This window comes from Salmo salar, chromosome ssa11 (assembly GCF_905237065.1).
Source record: "Salmo salar chromosome ssa11, Ssal_v3.1, whole genome shotgun sequence".
Taxonomy (NCBI): domain Eukaryota; kingdom Metazoa; phylum Chordata; class Actinopteri; order Salmoniformes; family Salmonidae; genus Salmo; species Salmo salar.
This window is the reverse complement of record NC_059452.1, coordinates 63,170,387-63,197,014: the sequence shown is the minus strand read 5'-3', so window position 1 is coordinate 63,197,014 and position 26,628 is coordinate 63,170,387.

Sequence of the window (26,628 nt, the reverse complement as noted above, 5' to 3'; positions counted from 1 at the left end):
GTCACATAATATCAGTATATATACACCTGTTCTGAAAGGCCCCAGAGTCTGCAACACCACTAAGCAAGGTGCACCACCAAGCAAGCGGCACCATGAAGACCAAGGAGCTCTCCAAACAGGTCAGGGACAAAGTTGTGATCAGTACAGATCAGGGTTGGGTTATAAAAAATATCTGAAACTTTGAACATCCCACGGAGCACCATTAAATCCATTATTAAAATGGAAAGAATATGGCACCACAACAAACCTGCCAAGAGAGGGCCGCCCACCAAAACTCATGGACCAGGCAAGGAGGGCATTAATCAGAGAGGCAACAAAGAGACCAAAGATAACCCTGAAGGAGCTGCAAAGCTCCACAGCGGAGATTGGAGTATCTGTCCATAGGACCACTTTAAGCCGTACACTCCACAGAGCTGGGCTTTACGGAAGAGTGGCCAGAAAAAAAGCCATTGCTTAAAGAAAAAAAAAAGCAAATACGTTCGGTGTTCGCCAAAAGGCCTGTGGGAGACTCCTCAAACATATGGAATAAGGTACTCTGGTCAGATGAGACTAACATTTAGCTTTTTGGCATTCAAGGAAAACGCTATGTCTGGCACAAGCCCAACACCTCTCATCACCCCGAGAACACCATCCCCATAGTGAAGCGTGGTGGTGGCAGCTTCATGCTTTAAGGATGTTTTTCATCAGCAGGGACTGGGAAACTGGTCAGAACTGAAGGAATGATGGATGGCGTTACATACAGGGAAATTCTTGAGGGAAACCTGTTTCAGTCTTCCAGAGATTATAGACTGGGACGGAGGTTCACCTTCCAGCAGGAAAATGACCCTAAGCATACTGCTAAGCAACACTCGAGTGGTTTAAGGGGAAACATTTAAATGTCTTGGAATGCCCTAGTCAAAGCCCAGACCTCAATCCAATTGAGAATCTGTGTTATGACATATAGATTGCTGTACACCAGTGGAACCCATCCAACTTGAAGGAGCTGGAGCAGTTTTGCCTTGAAGAATGAGCAAAAATCCCAGTGGCTAGATGTGCCAAGCTTATAGAGACATAACCCAAGAGACTTGCAGCTGTAATTGCTGCAAGATGAGATGGCCAATGTCCTTCGCTCTGTTTGTTTAGAATAGATAGCCTAGAGATACCTATAGTGGTGAGAGGAAATGCCATTATGCACAAATTTGTAAGTTAACCTTTCATTTTGACAAATAGGCTGCTGGCCTAGCTGTTACTCTCTAAGGCAGGATTTACCAAACTCGGTCCTGCCCCCCCCCCCTCTCAGCACTACACAGCTGATTGAAATACTCAAAGCTTGATGATGAGTTGGTTATTTGAAATCATCTGTGTAGTGCCAGGGCAAAAAACAAAACGTGCACTCAGGGGGGCCCCAGGACCGAGTTTGGGAAACCCTATTTCAAAACCAGGTTAACTTACAACTTTGTGCATAATGGCATGGTGTTTTATGTACACTTTCAATTAAGTAACGATAGGCCTATACCTTCATCTTAAATATAACAAACTTTATTCTCAAAATATTGCAACTTTATTCTCAATATTTTGCCACTTTATTCACAAAATTGTATTTCTACTTTATTCTTGAAATATTGGCACTTTATTCTCGAAATATTAATATGGGACAGGTCGAAAAGCATTAAACATTTATGGCAATTTAGCCAGCTAGCTTGCTGTTGCTAGCTAATTTGTCCTGGGATATAAACATTGGGTTGTTATGTTACCTGTTTCTAGTATCTCTCCTCCTTCAGGCTTCTTCTTCTTCTTCTTTGGATTTTATATGGCGGTTGTCAACCAAATTTAAGGTGCATTACCACTACCGACTGGACTGGAGTGTGGACCTCAGTTCATCTTTCAATCACCCACGTGGGTATATGCTCCTAAAAACCAATGAGGAGACAGGAGAGGTGGAACTTTCAGCGCGTCAAGTGTCACAATTAAAATCAAGTCCTATTTTAGCACCTGGCAATGCAGACGCTCGTTGATGCGCGCGAGCAGTGTTGGTGCAATGATTGAATAACATGTATGTGTAAATTCATTTTGTAAAGCTTGAGCATGTGACGCGAGCAGTGTGGTTAGCATGTTAGCCTACATTGGACGCGCCCTTGTGGAAATCGAATTAACATAATATAATACCCATTATAATCCGTCTGTTTAAACTAGAGATATCATTTTTTTTGTTGCATGGGCTGAGTCTCAATCCACCACAGCATCCACCGACATCACCCTTCCGCATCTGTGGTGAAAGGTGCCAGAGCTAGAGGTGTTTGTCAGACCATGAGACATCCTGAAAATCGGTCTTCTCACAAAATCCTATGTAGCTTCCGAACAGTTTGGCCTTCAAACTATTATGACCGCTTCTATTGCTCTAGAACGCCCACAAGCCTCAGAAGACTCCTCTGAAGGTCCTGGTACCAGTTAAAAAATAAAAGTGTATAAATACATGTAAAAAATAAAAAATACAGACTAATACAGAACAAACTTCCTTTAGATGTTTCTATTGTTCCATGTATTGAATCTGTTATTCAATGTCTTTCTATTGGCTTATAGCAGTAATGTCAAATTCAATGTTTCATCCAATAATTGTTTTTAGATAATTTTTGATACCTTAAGGGGTCTCAAAATCAAATAGCTAAATAATCCTTGGTATGACCACTTTAAAACAATTCCATATGTTAGTTTAGAAACACACACCCCCTCCCGGCTTAGACAGGGTTTAGGGTTAAAGTACTGTCCTGTCCCCAAAAATATCCAAGTACCACACCCATAGCTGTTAATAAAAAAAAAAAATTCTCTTCACTTGGCCCTAATACTCTTCCATATATTGCGTTATTTATTTTGTTGGGAAGAAAAAAGTGCAATCATTGCTCTTGAAAATGAAAGACTAGGGACTAAGATTAAGCTTTTCTTTTTTCCAATGGTCAAATTAACTCAAAGATTGGTCTTGGGTATTCACATTACTATGTTACAATATAAAAACCTACAACTAGCTACTACCAGGGCAACCTTTCCTATAGGAAAAACTCGGTGGTTGTATTCGCTAAAAGTTTTTGGACCATCATACAAAAACTCCTCGCTTGATGAGCGAAAAAAAAAAAAAAAACGCCACCTGCTGGAGAAGACAGGTTTTGGGACCAGTTATGTTCTTCATACCTCAGTCATCCCTCTCGCTTCGCCTCTTCCTCTCTGGCTTTAGTGAGGCACGCTTCCCGGAAGCTGGAATTCAGTACAGGAAAAATTTAGACTTTGTCAGTGTGCCAGACACAGCTTGGAGGTTTCAGTTTCGAAAATGGTAAGAGGTTAGGACTCGTCGAGAATTAATTTTTTAAAACGCGGCGCATGTCGACGTGTTTTGTGACGTTTAAATATTTAAATAATTTTGAAATGTATTCTGAGTTATTTGATGTCGCCAGTCCGATCCATCCTCTTCACAGCCAGCTTAAATGACTCAGACATTTTTAAAAGCTGTTTTCTACTTAGAAGGATATAATGAATGGAACAAACTGATTTCGCAGGCTGCGACAACTTACGTTTTGATAAACTGTTTTCCAACTCACATAAATAACCCTGACCGAAAGTTAGCCACCGTTTGTTGACAATTAGCGTAGCTATAGAGCTAACGTTAATTGTAGCTAGTATTAGCCGGTTAGCGGAAAACAATGCATGCCTTATGATAACTAACGTTCGCTGGCAAACTAAACTAGCTAACTTAACTGACTACCAATTGTTTAGTCACTGCAGTGTTGAATTTCTTAATGAAAATGCATATTGAGTTGTCACATTTTTGGTGTCACCTAATTTCCCGTTGACTTGGCTTGCCTTGTTGCACTCAACACGCATACGCAGCCGTAGCCTGAATACCCGACGTAGAATTCAATGAAATTCAACATCGAGCAAAAATGTGCATTTGGATAAGGAAAGTTTACACTCACTACCTCAGAATCTTGAATAAAGTTGTCTTGTTTTGTACGCTTTGTACAAAATAATAAAACACAGAACTACAGGATGTTTCTTAACATAACTCTTTATTAACTAGCTACAACTGCATGTTCGCCTATCTCCAACCACGATCAACTGGCCATGACCTAACCGTCTGGGTGGTCTTAACCAATCACCGCACAGTAGGATACGGCGGTAAAATGCATCCAATCATAATTCGGTATGTATTCACATATGAATATTACATCCCCCTTCTTTTAAAACAAAATACAAATGTTTTACATATTCTATGCTTTTCTTTTGAATACATGCTCTGTAATTTGAACAAAAGGTAAGTAACCATTTATATTGCATAATACACCAACTGAATCAACATAGACTCTGAAACAATGGTCCAACATACTGTTACTTTTCAAACAAGGGATTCTCAGCAACTCAGCTTTCCCTGTGGAAATGATTTCTTAACATTTCAAACAAATACAATAGCAAAGCATTTCAAGTGAACTTTCAATAACAAGTTTACAGTCTGGAACTCTTTTAGGGCAGCGATCCGCCTACACCCTTTGACATTTCACAGGTCGAGGACAGCTCTGGGCTTGACCTCTCTTCCTGACCTTGTGCGATATGATGTTGAGCATGCTTCTGTGTCAGTCAACAGCTCTTGTGGTGTTGCAGGTAAGTGTGGTGTATGTTGTGCTGTGTGTGTGTTTAGTCCATCACGTTCTCTTTCAGGGGAACAGTCATCTCGTCAGTGTGTTGTTCTTTTGTGTTCAGTAAGTGACGACGATTGCGGCTGTACACTGCTCCTTCTGCTGTGCGGACGTGATATGAACGTTCAGTGTCAGCTGGCTGGATGACGACTGCTGGTTTCCAGAGGCCATGCTCCTGGATTCTAACTGACTCTCCGTCGATCAGTGGTGGCAGTGGACTAGCTGACCTGTCGTAGTATTGCTTTTGTTGTTTTTCATACATTTCCTTGTTGCTGACGACCTCAGGTTGCAGCTGCTGGTTGGTTCTGGGAAGGGTTGAGCGAAGTCTGCGGCTCATCAACAGCTGGGCCGGTGATTTGAAGTTGTCAACTGGAGTGTTGCGGTATTCAAGAAGACTGAGGTAGGGGTCTCTCTTGTCTGCTTTTGCTTTGTCCATGAGTGATTTAGCAATCTGCACAGATTTTTCAGCAAGGCCATTACTTTGAGGGTAATGTGGGCTTGTGGTGACATGTGTGAACTCCCATGCTTTTGTGAAGGATTCAAACTCATTTGATTTGTAACAGGGCCCATTGTCAGATATTAAAGTCTCTACAATGCCATGCCTGGCAAAGGCTGCTTTCAGCTTGTGTATCACAGCTGCAGATGTGGTGCTGTGAAGCTTGTCGAGTTCGAAGTATCTGCTGTAGTAGTCCACTGTTACGATGTAGTCCTCGTTGTTCCAGGTGAACAGATCGGTTTCCACAACCTGCCAGGGTCGGTCTGGGATACAGTGAGGTAACATTGGCTCTTTTTTTTATTTTATTTATTTTATTTATTTTATTTCACCTTTATTTAACCAGGTAGGCAAGTTGAGAACAAGTTCTCATTTACAATTGCGACCTGGCCAAGATAAAGCAAAGCAGTTCGACAACATACAAAAACACAGAGTTACACATGGAGTAAAACAACATACAATCAATGATGCAGTAGAAAAAAATAAGACTATATACAATGTGAGGGGCGTCTTTCAAGACAGATGGTGCAACTACCAACAATGTCCTCTATTTGTTTGCACATTCCAGGCCAAAACAAAATGTCCCGTGCTCTCTGTTTGCACTTTTCCATGCCCATGTGTCCAGCATGGATCTTTGTCAAAATCTCTTCTCTGAGACTGGTAGGAATAATGATTTTCTCTCCTTTGAAAATGATTCCGTTGATCTGTGATAGTTCATCACGATGGTTCCAGAATTCTGAGACGCTCTGAGGGCATTTTCTCCTCTCCTCAGGCCATCCATCCTGTATGACTTTCCTCAGCTGTGGGAGTTGTGAGTCCTTGTCTGTTTCTGCTTGGATCTCCTTCAGTTTCGTGTCACTAACTGGTAAGTTGCTGTACACAGTGTGCACTTGCATGTCCATGCCCTCACTGAGGCTGCTGTCCTTGTAGGTAAGAAACTTCCTGGAGAGTGTGTCTGCGACAGGGATGTCTTTGCCTGGATGGTGAGTGATTGTGAAGTCGTATTTTTGTAGTTGAAGGATCATCCTCTGTAGCCTTGGCGGGGCTGCAGCTAGTGGTTTCCTCATGATTGACTCAAGGGGCTTGTGGTCGGATTCCACAATGACTTGTCGTCCATATACGTACTGATGGAAACGTTTACATCCGAACAGAATGGCATAGAGCTCCTTTTCGATTTGAGCGTAGTTGATTTCACAGTCTGTGAGAGATTTGGAAGCGTAGCCGATGGGCTTTCCTTCTTGCAGTAGCACTGCACCTAGTCCATACTTCGACGCGTCCACTTGGAGTCTGAGCTCTTTGTTGGGGTCGTAGTAGGCAAGGACTGGTCCTGGTTCTCTCGTGATCAAGTCTTTCACATTCTGGAAAGCAATGTCGTGTTGCTTGTCCCAAAGAAACTCACTGGACTGCTTTAGCAGTTGACGCAGGGGTGCATTAGCATTGGAGAGGCTGGGTGCGAACTTGGCTAAGTAGTTGACCATGCCAAGCACTGTTTCCAGCTCTGCACGGTTCTTTGGTGGCTCCATTTATTTTATGGCTGAGATCTTCTGTAGATCCGGCTTGATTCCAGTCACTGTGAGAAGATGTCCGAAGTAGCTGACCTCTGTAGCGCTGACTGCGCTCTTCTCGGGGTTGAGCCGGACTCCTCTCTCGCGGGACCTTTGCAGCATCGCGCGGAGGTTTCGGTCGTGCTCCTCTTTGGTTCGACCATAAACAAGGATGTCGTCCACAATTGCCACAACTCCGTCGAGGCCTTCATACACTTCGTCGATCTTTCGCTGAAACTCGTCTTGGGCTGAGATAATCCCAAAAGGCAGGCGACAGAACCTGTAGCGTCCAAACGGTGTGTTGAATGTTGTGAGCTTAGATGACTCTTCTGTGAGCTTGATAGCCCAGTAGCCTGATCTAGCGTCCATGACACTGAAGTAGTGTGATCCCGCTAGCTTGTGTGTGATACCATCTAGCGTCGGTAAAGGGTAATGTGGCCGTTTGATAGCCTTGTTCAAGTCTCTTGGGTCGAGGCATACTCGGAGCTTGCCTGTGCGTGGTTTCTCCACCACCACTAACGCGTTTACCCAGTCAGTTGGTTCTGTAACCTTGGTGACTATGTCAGATTGCTCCATGCTCTCCAACTCTTTCTTCAGACGGGCACGGAGAGCAAGGGGAATCTTTCTCGGTGGGTAGACCACAGGGGTTGCGTCTGGGTCAAGGTGAATGGTACATTCTCCTGAGAATAATCCTATTCCTGTAAAGACATCAGCAAACTCCTCCAGTACATTTTCTGTCTCTACTGGTGCTGTTACTGATAAAACTAGCTTGATGAGGTCCATGTCTAAACATGCTTTAAGACCTAGCACTGCAGGTGCTCTAGTGTCAACAACGTAAAAGTCCAACATCATGTCACTTTCCTTGTATTTGCATTTGAAAGTGCATGTGCCTTTTACTGGGAGCTGTTCACCACCATAACCAGTCAGTCTGCGCATGGTGGGCTGTAGCTCGCACTCAGATGTCAAGCTGCGGTACTTATTCAGAGGAATAATGTTTACTTGTGCACCAGTGTCTAGTTTGATCTTTAGCTTTATGCCTTGTGTTCCTATCTCAATGTCAGCAAAGGCTTGCTCTGTCTCTGATATGTGACTTTTCTGTGTCACTGAATCAATAAACAGTTCATCATCATTTGACTCTTTGATTGACATTTCATCTTCACTCACTGTGTGTACTGTTTTTCCACGGTAAGCTCTGCACACTTTTGAAAAGTGATTCCATTTACCACATTTAGTACACTGTTTGCCTTTAGCTGGGCAATATCCTTGTTCGCCATGCACTTTGTATCCACAATATCCACATGTTTTGGGGCGTTTTGAGTCTGTGTCGCTCTGTTTTGGAGTTATGTCTCTCTCCGTTCTAAAATGCGCTCTCTGGGCACCGGAGGTGTGCTTTGATGTCTGCCTGACTGTGTGCACTGCTTGTTCATGTGATGCGCTCGTGCTGCCGCGCAAAATGGTTTTCATCTGAGCCTGTGCTAGCTCGTGAGATCTGGCTATGTCGATAGCTTTGTCTAGCGTTAGCTCAGACCCAACATTCAAAAGTCTCTCTCTCACTCGCGGTGAGTGTATTCCAAATACAATACGGTCCCTGACCATCTCATCCTTGTTTGCATAATCACAGTCTTTCACAAGCAGACGCAGCTCAGTCCCAAACTGTTCAAAAGACTCGCTAGCTCCTTGTACTTTCTCATGGAATTTGTACCTAGCGAAAGTTGTATTAGTCTTCGGCACAACATATGCTTCAAAACGATCGTAGTATGTTTTCAGTAACTTTGATTCAGCCTCGGTAAGTGTCCATGTGTTGTAAATATCTCTCCCTTTTTCACCGATCCAGAGGAGCAGGTAGCTGCATTTTTCCTCTTCTCCTCTTGCATTCAGAGGACCCGTGAACATTAGCTCCACATGCTGTTTGTACTTACGCCATGCATCGGGTAAGTTTGTAGACTCCCAGTCCATTCGAGGTGAAGGAACTCCAGAAAAATCCACCTTTTAAGACCATTTACTCTGACACCATGTCTTGTTTTGTACGCTTTGTACAAAATAATAAAACGCAGAACTACAGGATGTTTCTTAACATAACTCTTTATTAACTAGCTACAACTGCATGTTTGCCTATCTCCAACCACGATCAACTGGCCATGACCTAACTGTCTGGGTGGTCTTAACCAATCACCGCACAGTAGGATACTGCGGTAAAATGCATCCAATTATAATTCGGTATGTATTCACATATGAATATTACAAAAGTTATATTTGAACTTTACCGGTTTTGAGTGTGGTTAGTCCTTTTTCAGGTAGGAATGTGAGACAATGTAATTTATCCACAGGGAAGTATATTTGCATTAACTTTTCAAAGCGCTGGTAGTGCATTCATAGTTCCATCACGTAAAACATGCACACAATATAAAAATACATGCAGAAGACTCATGCATACTTGCCGAGTTCGGCGACCTGTTTACATGGTTCTACACATGTGATGGAAAGATAAATGCATTCCTGCAGGCAGCATGCCATTTGCAGGCTCCCTCAAAACTTGAGACATCTGTGGCATTGTGTTGTAACAAAACTGCACATTTTAGTGGCCTTTTATTGTCCCCCAGCACAAGGTCCACCTGTGTAGTGATCATGCTGTTTAATCAGTTTCTTGATATGCCACACCTGTCAGTTGTATGGATTATCTTGGCAAAGGAGAAATGCTCACTAACAGGGATGTAAACAAATTTGTGCCCAACATTTTAGAGAAATAAGCTTTTTGTGCGTATGGAATATTTCTGGGATCTTTTATTTCATTTCACGAAACATGGGACCAACACTTTACATGTTGCGTATATATTTTTGTTCAGCATATTTCACCTCTACCAAAGTGATAAAGATCACACTCCAAAAATGTACTGATAAGGCATGCTGTGTTTTCCTGAAATAGCCCAAGTTCAGACTGAGCGCTCTATAATTCCACCATTCCGTTATCCTGTATCTGGTTAAATGTGATGTCATGTATTTTAAAAAAAAAAAATTTTTTACTTCAGAGCTATCAAACATTAAGCAAGAAATGCATGCAATGTGGCTACTCTTTACCAAAAATGTTTTTCAAAAATAGTTATTTATACTATTTGATTGAACTTTGTTTTCATCCCTGTAGGATGGGCTAGTTCTTGGTGCTGACACCAGGGCCACAGAAGGCATGATTGTGGCAGATAAGAACTGCTCCAAGATCCACTACATCTAGTAAGTGGCCCCCTTTGTTTTTTCTTCTGTTTTTAGATTATTTGTGTGAATGACTTGACAGTATTTTTTTTAATTTTACCATTATTTAACTAGGCAAGTCAGTTAAGAACAAATTCTTATTTTCAATGAAGGCCTAGGACTCTGCCTTGTTCAGGGGCAGAACGACAGATATGTACCTTGTCAGCTTGGGGATTTGAACTTGCAACCTTTCGGTTACTAGCCCAACGCTCTAACCACTAGGCTACCCTGCTGCCCCAGTGGTGTACCACTGTCTAACAGGTATGATGATGGTTGATGTGTGAATGACATTGTATCGCTGTGCTCCAGTGAACTATACCCGGAATATGTGCTGGTGTCTTAGTCTTTAGACAATAACAGATGCGTCACATGATATCAACATTTATTTAAAGCTTAGTTTCATAAATGCATGTCAACTCCGTAATCCTAGGCTCCACTGTGTCATGTTTTGTGTCCATCCAGTTGCTGTGGAGCGGGCACAGCGGCAGACACTGAGATGACCACCCAGATCATCTCTTCCAACCTGGAGCTGCACTCCCTGTCCACGGGCCGTTTGCCCCGCGTGGCCACTGCCAACCGCATGCTCAAGCAGATGCTGTTCAGGTACACCACCCATCCAGTGAGATTGTGCAATATTTGCTCATTATTCTTTTCAAAATTCTTCAAGTTCTGTCAAGATGTTGGGATCTTGGCAGGACAGTAATTTTCAAGTTTTGCCATAGATTTTGAAGCAGATTTAAGTAAAAATTGTAACTTTCACTGACGTCTTGGTAAGTAACTATAGTGTAGATTATTTGGCCTTGTGTTGTAAGTTATTGTCCTGTTGAAAGGTGAATTCCTCTCCCAATATTGTTGCCCATCTACTAACCACTGCCCTTCTTTAAGGCTATATCACAACTGGCCGTGATTGGGAGTCCTATAGGGCGCCGCACAATTGGCCCAGCGTCGCCCGAGTTTGGCCGGTGTAGGTTGTCATTGTAAATAAGAATTTGTTCTTCGCTGACTTGCCTAATTCAATAAAGGTTCAATTTAAGTTGAGTCTGTGCTTGAAATGCAATACTTGACTGATGGACCTTACATATGTATGTATGGGGGTCAAAGGAAGGGTTAGTCATTCAAAAATCATGTCAACCCCTATTATATCTATGTCTATTTAACTTATTATGGGATTTGTTACTCTTGAACTAATTTAGGTTTGCCTAAACAAAGGGGCTGAATACTTATGCAACGATTATATTTTAGTTAATTCAAAAATATATGTGTAACATCTCATCCTAAAATCATGGCCATTAATGTGGAATTGCCCCCCCCCCCCGCTGCTATAACAGCCTCTACTCTTCTGGGAAGGCTTTCTAATAGATGTTGGAACATTTTCTGCGGGGACTTGCTGAAGCGTGCTTCATCACTCCAGAGAACACGTTTCCACTGCTCCAGAGTCCAATGGCGGCAAGCTTTACACCAGTCCAACCGACGCTTGGCATTGCGCATGGTGATCTTAGGCTTGTGTGTGGCTGCACGGCCATGGAAACCCATTTCCTGAAGCTCCCGATTATGTTAATCCTATGGAGATTGCATGGTTGTGTGCTCGATTCTATACACCTGTCAGCAACGGGTGTGGCTGAAATAGCCGAATCCAATAACTTGAAGCGGTGTTCACACAGTTTTGTGTATGTAATGTATATTCTTCCACTTTGACATTAGAGTATTTTGAAAAAATTAGGGCTGAGCCCATTTAGTCGACTGATCAGTTGATAGGCTGTTGGTCGACCAAGATTTCTTTAGTCGAGCAGTCACAATTATTATCATTTTCATTGTACATTTTTTACATTTTAGTCATTTAGCAGACGCTCTTATCCAGAGCGACTTACAGTAGTGAATGCATACATTTCATACATTTTTTCTCCGTACTGGTCCCCCATGGGAATCAGACCCACAACCCTGGCGTTGCAAACACCATGCTCTACCAACTGAGCCACATGGGACCTTCAAATTGTGTACAGGACACCTGTCTGATTGGCTCCTGTCTCAGTGGACTAATCCATTGCGGAAGCCATAGAGATGGCACAGTTCTATAAGACGTGATACTGAAATAATGGTGCAACACTAATCAATCTAATATTTTATAACAAATGTACTTTCTCCCGCGTTGGATATGATCGCTGTCCTCGTTTCTGGAACATAATCTTCAGTGCGCCGTAGAATTGGCGTCTTTCCCTATGTTGCTTTGTGCATAATTGCAAAAATAACCAGCATATTGGGATTCAGAACAATGTGGGTGAGGCAGCATATAGGAGGAAACAGCCCTTGCCTTAAGCCCTATTCGGACACGATTAGTTTTACTGGGGTTGATCGGTTATTGTTAGCCCCGTGCGAATCGACATCCCTGTGTCTTGAGAGAAATGTCTGAGTTTGACAGGTGTTGCTCATGGTTTGAGCAAGAGAACAATAACTGATTGGATAAATTGAACGAAGTGCCGCGCATAGCTTATATATGGAGGGCCTACATGTATTAACTTACACAGTGAATGCTTTTGCTCATATGTTTTGTGTGTATGAATTGAATATTGCCAAATGCATCAGTAAAAAATATTGTGCCTATTTTAATGTAACCCTTGCTGTTTATAGATTGCAAAGCAGCATACAAGCATTCACTTTTGCATCCATAGCCTTAAAACGCATCTAAAGTGCAAGTGCACTGTTTAGCTCACATCTGAAGGCTGGGGGGCATTTACGACGTATACTGCATATTGCTAAAATATCCTAATGATTATGATCACACTTTCTCAATTCAAATATTATGGCGACACTATATCAAAGATGGTATGGGTTAGAAACTTGGGAACCAAGCTTGAGTTGGTCGAAAGAACAGGACGACTCTAGGTCGACATATGTTTTTTTAATTTATTTTTTGTCGGGGACAGCCCAAGAAGAAATCTGAGGGGGTCTGAATTATTTTTCATTGCATTGTATGTATCAAAGGAATGGGAACCTGAAATCAACTGTACCTGTAACAGTAATACCGGGTGTCTATCAATTGAAAAGTAGTAGGGCCCTATGGAATCCAGACATTAAAATGGAATTCAACAATATAAAAAAAATGTGTAGGGAATCAACTAAATGTTTTTAACTTATTAGTTAGCCTAGTTAATTTGCCCTAGTTAATCATAAGAAATTAACAAAATACATCAGTGATTCATATTTTCCTGTAACTTTCTGAAACGGCACAGGACTGCCCTTGTTTGTGTGTGCGGTGTGCGCGTATGTCTACAGCAGTGGTCACTAACTGGGCGATCAACTGGTTGATCTCCAAGGTATGCCTAGTCAATCGCCAAACATCTCTGTAAAAAACCCAAGGATAAAGCCTTGCGTTCCTATTATTTTTTTATTCATCTCACGCTGTTGGCGGTAGATGCACTGGATTCAGCTGCACTGCGGGCCAGGTAGGCAAAGTGTTTTTAACCATTTCATGTGTCTTTAGGTACGAACTTTGCCTTACCGGCGGGCCCTGAGAGGAAATCAAATGCACTATATGCCTACCGCTGGCAAAACGGATGGCTCAGATGACTGTGTCTGCAGTAACGTAGCAGGCATAAAAGAAGGCTAAAGCAAAGCTGATACTGTGAGATGTCAAAATGTTTAAAACCATGACTAGAGTGAGACTCAATGAATACAGCAAAGAGCTGCTGTTTTTGAGTGTGTTCATGTTTCATTTCTTACTTGGCACTGTCACACTTTTTATTCAACACTTATAAGCCATAAAATGTGTCTTCCTACTTCCACTCGTGCTACAACCAGCATTGCAGCTGTAACGAATGAGTAGAAAAGTGTATCGATATGAGCGGTAGATCTCTGCTTGCATTTTAACTCTGTGATCTTGACTAAGAAAAGGTTGGTGACCACTGGTCTACACTGGTGTAGGCATTGGCAATGATGCTATTGATAACCAACTTCTGGTTGAGATGTAAAAGCTTTCCCCAAAACCTTCTCAATTAAATGTTAACTACAAAGTAGCCTATGGCTACCTGGCAGAATATGATTATTTCCATCAATCCAGTGGCCATTTGTTTTGCAAAGTCTGCAATCACATGAGTGCTACAGAAACAATACTAACAAAACAACGATCTCTGGCTGGTGGGACTTAAATTTAAAGGGTAACTACACCCAAAAGTGGTCTTCTGATGTGGTTTAAGCCTTGTTGTGGACTTAGAACATCCAATTTGGGTGTTTTTCTTTTAAAACGTGTGATTTTGAGAGCGGAAACCTGGAAAAACAAAACTGAATTTGGGAAGTAGTCAACAGTGCCCAAGCTGCAATAGAATAAAAAGAGTGGTTCATTGACTTTGCATCCAGGGGCCTCATTTCAGCTAAATCTAGGGTATGGCAAAAAAATAACACAATTGAAGCTCATTTATTGCATTTCTACACAATTTAATGCAATTTGGGGAAAAACTAAAACAAGCTAAATTGACTCCTGCCATTATCACCCTGTTGCTGTAGCTTCATTCACCTCAGTCAACAGGGGACGTAACATTCTACAAACATGTCATACAAGAATTAGCTCCCTGCTATGCACTAGCTCAGCGCCGGAATTCAACCTCTAGTTTAGTTTCATGCCAAGTCAAACAGCAGTTACACAGGCAAAGCCATCTACTACGGCCATCTTCTGCAACATGTTGATTAAAAGTCCTGCTGTTCCCTGCAGCTGCGCCAATGCACACTCCACAGAGAGTAAGAGGCGAAGCAAGTGCTTTCACTCTCGCCAAAAATCTGTCCAAAATAAGCCCAATGCTTTTCTATGGGCTTATTTTGGACCTAAGCTTGTCGTCTGCCTTTGGGACAACGACTCCGATTGTAAGGGCGGAGATATGAGCATCTTGTTGTTATTATATATAGTTCTCTGCTCTCCATAAAACCTGCCAGTCCTACAAACCGCCTTCCCTCCTGCTCCTAGGCATCTAAACTGCAGTTTCCTTTTATTCAGGGTTGGAATCATTTTAGTAGCCTATTTTAAATTGTTGGTGTTGAGCTAGGGTAAAGCGACTGCCATACCCAATTGATGCCCCTGTTTTTCATAGTTTCAAATTTGCAATAGCTCCTTGGTCATGTCAATTACACACCTAAGAAGCATGCAGTGGAAATACACCCACACCCATATTGCATAACCAAGTCATGTATCTTCTATATTGTTGTACGTTATTATTAGTTTGACTGTTAGGGGGTTCAGTCCAGTGTTTACCCTTTTCTTTAATATTTATCTACAATAATTGGTAGTTCTAAGTACTTATTTTCCCTGTTTTTTAATTTTTCCACAGTATTTAACAGTGGTACACAATAGGAGAGAGACTTACCTCCTTTCGTCGTTAATATCAACCATAAAGGAAAAGGGCAAAGTACGAGAGTTATGCTATTAATTGTCCAAAGCAGGGATGGAGAGTGAGGTAGGCTGCAGTGGGTTTGCTGGTCAGTACATATACTGAATATGTAACCACAGTAATGGTGGCCAGTAAATCAATGAATAAAAATGTAATATTGACAAATTAAACAAATTGTAGACCTTTAATCTTTTACAACATGTCAACAGACACTTAACTTCAATTAAGTATGTAATATTTCACAGTGTTAACTTTCTCTTTATCCCTGGTTGATGTACATTTCAGAGCCTCTTCAGTGTGGATGGGGTATAGCATACATTTTCAACAACAAAGACTGCACTTCCAGTTTGTGTTCTTTACTCTGTTGAACTCTTGTCTTCATTCCTAGGCACAGCACATGGAACCACCGTTGGCATGCAAAACATTCAATCAAAACAAAACAAACCGTAACACGTTGTAAATAATATCAAATATCAATGCAGTGGCTTTGTTGAACTTTGAAATCATAGGCATGAACTGAACATATGGCTGTCCCACACAACTACATAAAAATAAAGAATTTACATTTACTTTGAATTAGATGTCATTACGTACCAGACAGTTTTAGTATATCCTCAGCCATTTCTTTTCGCAGTTGCTCCATGTGTTTTTGAAGGTTCCATATTAATTTGGGAGGGGATGTTGGGGAAGTTCTGTGAACTTCCTTGGCCATCTACACCAAAAAATGTTTTTGAGTTTTTGACCTAATTGTCACATAACAGCTCCTGCCATGGAAAAGACGACTTGCATTACAAACCTGCATTACAAAGACCTGAAGGTGTCCTGCTGCATGGTGTGAGTTATTTCCCCTCCTTTACACTTTATGTCCGCCCAGTCGTCTTTTCCATGGCAGGATCTTCTCATTTTGAAGTATTCTCTTTTTTGAGGTAAAAATAATGGAATTATGATTAGTTATAGGCAAATGAATACACAAGCCAAATTTGTATGCTGTTTTCCTTATCACTATAATCTAGTAGTAATTTATTAGTAGAGGTAATTTCCTTTATGCCCCATTCTACACACAGCCTAAATGATAGGCACTGAACCATTTACAGGACAATAAAAGTAGCATATAGGATCCAACCCTATCACAGAGTGAATAAATGTAGTCGTGGCCAAAAGTTTAGAGAATGACACAAATATTAATTTTCACGAAGTCTGCTGCCTCAGTTTGTATGATGGCATTTTGCATATACTCCAGAATGTTATGAAGAGTGATCAGATGAATTGCAATTAATTGCGAAGTCCCTCTTTGCCATGCAAATGAACTGGATCCCCAAAAAAAACATTTCCACTGCATTTCAGCCCTGCCACAAAAGCACCAGCTGACATGTCAGTGATTCTCTCGAGTTTTGACGAGGACAAGGCTGGAGATCACTCTGTCATGCTGATTGAGATTGAATAACAGACTGGAAGCTTCAAAAGGAGGGTGGTGCTTGAAATCATTGTTCTTCCTCTGTCAATCATGGTTACCTGCAAGGAAACACTTGCCGTCATCATTGCTTTGCACAAAAAGGGCTTCACAGGCAAGGATATTGCTGCCAGTAAGATTGCACCTAAATCAACCATTTATCGGATCATCAAGAACTTCAAGGAGAGCGGTTCAATTGTTGTGAAGAAGGCTTCAGGGCGCCCAAGAAAGTTCAGCAAGCGCCAGGACCGTCTCCTAAAGTTGATTCAGCTGCGGGATCGGGGCACCACCACTACAGAGCTTGCTCAGGAATGTCAGCAGGCAGGTGTGAGTGCATCTGCACGCACAGTGAGGCGAAGACTTTTGGAGGATGGCCTGGTGTCAAGAAGGACAGCAAAGAAGCCACTTCTCTCCAGGAAAAAACATCAGTGACAGACTGATATTCTGCAAAAGGTACAGGGATTGGACTGCTGAGGACCAGGGTACTGTCATTTTCTCTGATGAATCCCCTTTCCGATTGTTTGGGTCATCCGGAAAAAAGCTTGTCCGGAGAAGACAATGTGAGCGCTACCATCAGTCCTGTGTCATGCCAACAGTAAAGCATCCTGAGACCATTCATGTGTGGGGTTGCTTCTCAGCCAAGGAAGTGGGCTCACTCACAATTTTGCCTAAGGACACAACCATGAATAAAGAATGGTACCAACACATCCTCTGAGAGCAACTTCTCCCAACCATCCAGGAACAGTTTGGTGATGAACAATGCCTTTTCCAGCATGATGGAGCACCTTGCCATAAGGCAAAAGTGATAACTAAGTGGCTCGGTGAACAAAACATCGATATTTTTGGTCCATGGTCAGGAAACTCCCCAGACCTTAATCCCATTGAGAATTTGTGGTCAATCCTCAAGAGGCGGGTAGACAAAAAAAAATCCACAAATTCTGACAAACTCCAAGCATTGATTATGCAAGAATGGGCTGCCATCAGTCAAGATGTGGCCCAGAAGTTAATTGACAGCATGCCAGGGTGGATTACAGAGGTCTTGAAAAATAAGGGTCAACACTGCAAATATTGACTCTTTGCATCAACTTCATGTAATTGTCAATAAAAACCTTTGACACTCATGAAATGCTTGTAATTATACTTCAGTATTCCATAGTAAAATCTGACAAAAATATCGAAGGACACTGAAGCAGCAAACTTTGTGGAAATTAATATTTGTGTCATTCTCAACTTTTGGCCACGACTTTAGAGCGTTTGTAGACTAAGCAAAAAATATCAAGTGACAGTTTCATCAGTACGTGCTTAAAGAAGGTCATATCACAGATGACAGTGCCCACCAAATCTATGACAATAGAGAATGAATTGTAAGCACCAAAGTGTGTGTGTCAAAATAATATCTGAAAATGTCAGTTGTTGAAGATAATGCTTCTATTTTCAATAGCAATTTATGATATATGCAGTTGAGGAATATTCCATGTACCAACACTACATGTAGGACGGACATAAGACATTCCCACATACAGTATTTTTTTATTTTTTATTTCACCTTCATTCAACCAGGTAAGCCAGTTAAGAACAAGTTCTCATTTACATCTGCGACCTGGCCAAGATAAAGCAAAGCAGTGTGACACAACAACACAGAGTTATACATGGAATAAACAAACGTACAGTCAATAACACAATACAAAAGTCTATATACAGTGTGTGCAAATTAAGTAAGATTAGGGAGGTAAGGCAATAAATAGGCCGTAGTGGCAAAATAATTACAATTTTGCAAATAAACACTGGAGTGAGATGTGCAGAAGATGAATGTGCAAGTAGAGATACGGTGGTGCAAAGGAGCAATTAAAAAAAAAATATATATAAATAATATGGGGATGAGGTAGTTGGATGGGCTACGTACAGGTGCAATGATCTGTAAGCTGATGCTTAACCTCTATGGTCTAGGTGGGACGCTTGCGTGTAATCCCATGGCGCGATATTCAAATACCTAAAAAATGCAAAAACTTCAATTTTTCAAACATATGACTATTTTACACCATTTTAAAAGACAAGACTCTCGTTAATCTAAACACACTGTCCGATTTCAAAAAGGCTTTACAACGAAAGCAAAACATTAGATTATGTCAGCAGAGTACCCAGCAAGAAATAATCAGACACCCATTTTTCAAGCTAGCATATAATGTCACATAAACCCAAACCACAGCTAAATTATATCAAAAACCAGCTTTTTACATTAGCATGTGACTAGCATGTGACTAGCATTCCGACCGAACACTGCCGGTGAATTTACTAAATTACTCACGATAAACGTTCACAAAAAACATAACAATTATTTAAGAATTATAGATACAGAACTCCTCTATGCACTCGATATGTCCGATTTTAAAATAGCTTTTCGGTGAAAGCACATTTTGCAATATTCTAAGTAGATAGCCCGGCATCACAGGGCTAGCTCTTTAGACACCCAGCAAGTTTAGCACTCACCAAAGTCAGATTTACTATAAGAAAAATGTTATTACCTTTGCTGTTCTTCATCAGAATGCACTCCCAGGACTTCTACGTCAATAACAAATGTTGGTTTGGTCCCAAATAATCCATTGTTATATCCAAATAGCGGCGTTTTGTTCGTGCGTTCAAGACACTATCCGAAAGGGTAAATAAGGGTGATGAGCATGGCGCATTTCGTGACAAAAAAATTCTAAATATTCCATTACCGTACTTCGAAGCATGTCAACCGCTGTTTAAAACCTCTTACATCTAGACGTTCCGCTAGCGGAACACCAGCTCCAATATCCAATGATGGGCGTGGCGCGAAATACAAAGTCCTCTAAAATCCAAAAACTTCAATTTTTCAAACATATGACTATTTTACAGCATTTTAAAGACAAGACTCTCGTTAATCTAACCACACTGTCCGATTTCAAAAAGGCTTTAGAGCGAAAGCAAAACATTACATTATGTCAGCAGAGTACCCAGCCAGAAATAATCAGACACCCATTTTTCAAGCTAGCAAATAATGTCACAAAAAAACAAAACCACAGCTAAATGCAGCACTAACCTTTGATGATCTTCATCAGATGACAACCCTAGGACATTATGTTATACAATACATGCATGTTTTGTTCAATCAAGTTCATATTTATATCAAAAAACTGCTTTTTTACATTAGCATGTGACGTTCAGAACTAGCATACCCCCCGCAAACATCCGGTGAATTTACTAAATTACTCACGATAAACGTTCACAAAAAACATAACAATTATTTTAAGAATTATAGATACAGAACTCCTCTATGCACTCGATATGTCCGATTTTAAAATAGCTTTTCGGTGAAAGCACATTTTGCAATATTCTCAGTAGATAGCCCCGCCATCACGGCTAGCCATTTAGACACCGACCAAGTTTAGCCCTGACCAAACTCCGATTTACTATTAGAAAAGTTTGATTACCTTTGTTGTCTTCGTCAGAATGCACTCCCAGGACTGCAACTTCAATAACAAATGTTGGTTTGGTCCAAAATAATCCATCGTTATATCCAAATAGCGGCGTTTTGTTCGTGCGTTCTAGACACTATCCGAAGTGTAAATAAGGGTGACGAGCATGGCGCAATTCGTGACAAAAGGTTTCTAAATATTCCATTACCGTACTTCGAAGCATGTCAACCGCTGTTTAAAATCAATTTTTATGCCATTTTTATCGTAAAAAAGCAATAATATTCTGACCGGGAATCTGCGTTTAGGTAAAAAGAGGAAAGAAAACAAAGCATTCGGTCGACGCGGGCACGCGTCTGAGTCTCACAGTACTGTAACCAGCCACTACCCAAACGCGCTACTTTGTTTCAACCAGAGCCTGCAAAGCCACGATTCAGCTTTTTGCCGCCTTCTGAGAACCCATTGGAGCCGTAGGAAGTGTCACGTAACAGCAGAGATCCTTTGTAATGGATAGAGATGGCAAAGAAGGCCAAGAAATGGTCAGACAGGGTACTTCCTGTACAGAATCTTCTCAGGTTTTGGCCTGCCAAATGAGTTCTGTTATACTCACAGACACCATTCAAACAGTTTTAGAAACTTTAGGGTGTTTTCTATCCAAAGCCAATAATTATATACACATTCTAGTTACTGGGCAGGAGTAGTAACCAGATTAAATCGGGTACGTTTTTTATCCGGCCGTGCAAATACTGCCCCCTAGCCCCAACAGGTTAAATATAGTGAGGGAGATATGAGTCTCCAGCTTCAGTGATTTTTTCCAATTCGTTCCAGTCATTGGCAGCAGAGAACTGGAAGGAAAGGCGGCCAAATTAGGAATTGGCTTTGGGGGTTACCAGTGAAATATTCCTGCTGAAGCGCGTGCTACAGGTGGGTGCTGCTATGGTGACCAGTGAGCTGAGATAAGGCGGGGCTTTACCTAGCAAGGACTTATAGATGACCTGGAGCCAGTGAGTTTGGTGACGAATATGAAGCGAGGGCCAGCCAACAAGAGCATAAAGGTCGCAGTGGTGGGTAGTAAATGGTGCTTTGGTGACGAAACTGATGGCATTGTGATGGACTGCATCCAATTTGCTGAGTAGAGTGTTGGAGGCTATTTTGTAAATGACATCACCGAAGTGAAGGATCGGTAGGATAGTCAGTTTTACGAGGGTATGTTTGGCAGCATGAGTTACGGATGCTTTGTTGCGAAATAGGAAGCCGATTCTAGATTTAATTTTGGATTGGCAATGCTTAATGAGTCTGGAAGGAGAGTTTACAGTCTAACCAGACACCTAGGTATTTGTAGTTGTCCGCATATTCTAAGTCAGAACCGTCCAGAGTAGTGATGCTAAGCAGGTGGGCAGATGCATGCAGCGATCGTTTGAAGAGCATGCATTTAGTTCTACTTGCATTTAAAAGCAGTTGGAGGCCACGGAAGGAGAGTTGTATGGCATTGAAGCTCGTCTGTATGTTAACACAGTGTCCAAAGAAGGGCCAGAAGTACATGGAATGGTGTCGTTTGCGTAGAGGTGGATCAGAGAATCACCAGCCGCAAGAGCGACATCATTGATGTATACAGAGAAAAGAGTCGGCCCGAGAATTGAACCCTGTGGCACCCCCATAGAGACTGGCAGAGGTCCGGACAACAGGCCCTCCCATTTGACACACTGAACTCTATCTGAGAAGTAGTTGGTGAACCAGACGAGACACTAATTTGAGAAACCAAGGCTGTTGAGTCTGTCAATCACCACATTCTTATTGCAAGAGTCAAAAGCCTTGGCCAGGTCGATGGATACGGCTGCACAGTATTGTCTTTTGTCGATGGCGATTATGATATCGTTTAGGACCTTGAGCGTGGCTGCATAGCGGAGAAGGTACGGTGGGATTCGAAATGGTCGGTGATCTGTTTGTTAACTTGGCTTTCGAAGACCTTAGAAAGGCAGGGTAGGAGAGATATAGGTCTGTAGCAGTTTGGGTCTAGAGTGTCTCCCCCTTTGAAGAGGGGGATGACCGCAGCTTCTTTCCAATCTTTGGGGATCTCAGACGATACGAAAGAGAGGTTGAACAGGCTAGTAATAGGGCTTGCAACAATTGCGGTGGATAATTTTAGAAAGAGAGGGTGCAGATTCTCTAGCCCAGCTGATTTGTAGGGGTCCAGATTTTTACAGCTCTTTCACAACATCAACTATCTGGATTTGGGTGATGGAGAAATGGGGGAGGCTTGGGCAATTTGCTGTGGGGGGGTGCAGAGCTGTTGACCGTGGTAGGGGTAGCCAGGTGGAAAGCAAGCCCAGCCTTAGAAAAATGCTTATTGAAATTCTCGATAATCGTAGATTTATCAGTGGTGACAGTGTTTCCTAGCCTCAGTGCAGTGGGCAGCTTGGAGGAGGTGCTCTTATTCTCCATGGACTTTACAGTGTCCCAGAACTTTTTGGAGTTTGTGCTACAGTATGTACATTTCTGTTAGGAAAGAAAAGGCTAGATTTTTCAAACTGCCTATGTATATTGGTTCTTAACTTCCCTGAAAAGTTGCATATCGCGGGGGCTATTCGATGCTAATGCAATACGCCACAGGATGTTTTTGTGCTGGTCAAAGTCAGTCAGGTCTGGAGTGAAGCAAGGGCTATATCTGTTCTTGGTTCTAAATTTTTTTGAATGGGGCCTGCTTATTTAAGATGGTGAGGAATGCACTTTTAAAGAATAACCAGGCATCCTCTACTGACGGAATGAGGTCAATATCTTTCCAGGATACCCGGGCCAGGTCGATTTATAAAGGTCTGCTCGCTGAAGTGTTTCAGGGAGCGTTTGACTGTGATGAGGGGTGGTCGTTTGACCGCGGACCCATTACTGACACAGGCAATGAGGCAGTGATCGCTGAAATCCTGGTTGAAGACAGCAGAGGTGTATTTAGAGGACAGGTTGGTCAGGATGATATCTATGAGGGTGCCTGAGTTTACAGATTTGGGATTGTACCTGGTAGGTTCCATGATAATTTGTGTGAGATTGAGGGCATCTAGTTTAGATTGTAGGACGGCCGGGGTGTTGGGGCTAGGGGGCAGTATTTTCACGGCTGGATGAAAAACCTACCCAATTTAAACAGGTTACTACTCTGGCCCAGAAAATAGAATATGCATGTTATTAGTAGATTTGGATAGAAAACACTCTGACGTTTCTAAAACTATTTGAATGGTGTCTGTGAGTATAACAGAACTCATATGGCAGGCAAATAAACGGAGAAAAATTGAATCAGGAAGTGGGAGAAATTAGAAATGTAGTTTTTGTTTTGAGTCCCTTGAAAAACTACAGTGACATAGGATTTACGTTGCACCTCCTGTCTCTTCCATTGGCTGTCAACAATCTTTAGGACCTGGCTTCAACCGTCAGCTGTTACCGGGCAGATAATTATGGCTCAGTCAATCATTGGCCAGTCTGAGGAGAGGTGTCTTATGATGCACGTGACTTCGTCGTTTTTTTATTTTTCTTCTGGGATGAATACCTATTGCTCGGTTGTAAAATTATCACAATTTTACGTTAAAAAAATACCCTAAAGGATTGATTGTAAACATCGTTTGACGTGTTTCTACAAACGGTAATGGTACTTTGAACATTTCGTCTATGGATTTGCGTCCACGCCACATGGCATTGTAAAGTGTTCTGGATGGGTCAACAAAACGGACGTATTTGGACATAAATGATGGACTTTGCAGAACAAATGAACATTTCTTGTGGAAGTGGGTGCCCATCCGAGTGCATTCCACCGAAGATCAGCAAAGGTAAGTAAATATTTCGAACATATTGTTAGAGATTTGTCGACGCCGTGGTTGTAGGCTAACTGTATAGCTTAGCATTGAAGGCTAAGTTCTGTACTCAGAATATTGAACAATGTGCTTTTTCCGTAACGTTATTTTGAAATCTGACAAAGTGGTTGCATAAAGGAGTAGATTATCTCTAATTCTTTAAATAATTGTTATTCATTTTATCAACGTTTATGAGTTCTTCTGTAAATTAAATGTGCCTATTCACCCGATGTTATGGGGAGAAAACATTTTCTGAACGTCACGCGCCAATGTCAAAATTGGGTTTTTGGATATAAATATATACTTGATCGAACAAAAAATACATGTATTGTCTAACGTGATGTCCTAGGAGTGTCATCTGATGAAGATTGTCAAAGGTTAGTGCTTAATTTTAGCTGTATATCTGGTTTTGTGATGCTATCGTGCTTGGAAAATTGCTTTTTTTTTTTTTTTGCTGAGGTGCTATGCTAAAATAATCGAATGTTTTGCTTTCACCGTAAAGCCTTTTTGAAATCGGACAATGTGATTGGATTAACGAGTAGAGTATCTTTAAAATGCCGTATAATACTTTAATTTTAATTTTGAGATTATTTTGTTTGGAATATCGCGCCGTGCTATCTCACTGGTTGTTGTCCAACCAATCCCGTTAGCGGGATTGTATCTCGGAGGGGTCCTCAAGAGGTAAGCATATCCCAGTTTAGGTCACCTAACATTACAAACTCTGAAGATAAATGGGGGGCAATTAATTCACATATGGTGTCCAGGGCGCAGCTGGGGGCTGAGGGGTGTCTGTAACAAGCGGCAACAGTGAGACTTATTTCTGGAAAGGTGGATTTTTTAAAGTAGAAGCTCGAACTGTTTGGGCACAGACCTGGATAGCATGACAGAACTCTGCAGGCTGTCTCTGCAGTAGATTGCAACTCTACCCCCTTTGGCAGTTCTGTCTTGGTGGAAAATGTATACACATACAGAGGCATTTTTCAGCTATGATTTTACCACTCAGAATCCAGAATGGATATGACAATGGGGCCAGCACAGGACTTAATACACCCTTACAACAATCTACTTATTGATCTTCTTGACTTCTTATCTGGTAATCTACTACTGTGTGTCAAGAAAAGAGCCCCAATTAGGGGTTAGTGCACTCCAGTAAAAAAGGGCTGGTTTAGATTAAAAACTATTGCCCTGTCTCCCTGTTCATAGGGGCATGAGAGACTCGTCAGTGGTAGAATTGAGTTGGCACTTTATTGGCCCAAACACCCATAGACCCACAAGGTTGAGGTTACTCATGGACAGTAATTAGTCATTAAAAAAAAATTAATTGATGCATTGTCTTCTAACTGTCCAAGAATAGGATCCAAAGTGTTAGGAAATATTTGTTCCCATAAATACAAAGGAGGATGTCTCTCCTCATACCTCTGGCACTTTAGTCAGACTGCCAGACTGTGCACCACAGAGCCAATCAGGAGAGATTACATACAGGTCAACGGTGCCAATTGAAATTCAAGGGGTGTGTCTGTGCCTTTTCGATTACTCCCTCCTTACAGAGAACCCCTGTGGTTCAAGTCTGCTCTGCGCATGTCTGAAAGTGACAGAGCCAGCAACGAAAATAGTTTTTCACAGTGTGTCATAAAAAAAGTATTCCGCTTATGAATGTGTGTAAAATGCTAATATGTATAAGATCCAGTACAATGGAATAACTTAGACCTGAATTTGAATGCAGCGTGTTCCGATTCCTCCTTCTCTTTCTGTCCAGCAGGGTCAACCAAAAACACTTTGCCTGATGGTTCATGCAGATACTGGGGAAGCAATATAGAAATGTATCGAACCCTCAAATGCACTATTGCATTTTGTAAGTTGTCTGCAGGTGGCTTGTTGTGAATGCACTCAACTATCAAGTCATTATCAGGTTATGGAAACTGCGTTCTAATACTCAACGTAGAAGAATTTGTCTTAATGTACAGTATATGAAAGTGATGCTATGAAAAGGATTCTTTCACATTATCATGCTCACTGTGACTGACAAATCACTGCCTATTACTGTGATTAAAAAGAGCATATGAAACATTGATTTTCATGAGGCCTACCTGTGCGCCTTCCTTTAAGCACCTCTGTTTGAACACCTCTCCTGTCCTTGATCCATACCACATACAGCCATTTGCGGATCTTTTCAGTGTCCGTGTGAAAGATAGTTATTGCGAGTGTAGCAGTGTGATGTTGTTCCCCTAGATTATGCACCAAGTTGCACACCAGGACCAGTTCATGTTAATAATTTGATGATAATAATAATAATTCAGTGTGTTTTTTATATTTAATTACAGCTGCATAGCTAATGTTATTCTTTGGTGTACAAACACTTTTTCACATCAATATTGTACATGCACGTGATTGTAAAAGTTTAGTATATTTTGGTTTGGCCCATCGCGGGTTATCTGTATTTCCATACCCCCGTATTGTTCTCCTTTGGCTGACCTTCGGCTAGCAAGGTATGTTGTCCTTGGCTCCGCTATTGTTCAATATAAAACCGTGGTAATGTTACACAATGGGTAACGTTTGTTACAATGTGGACAATATAAAGACTTGTGGTAACAAGTTTCACCG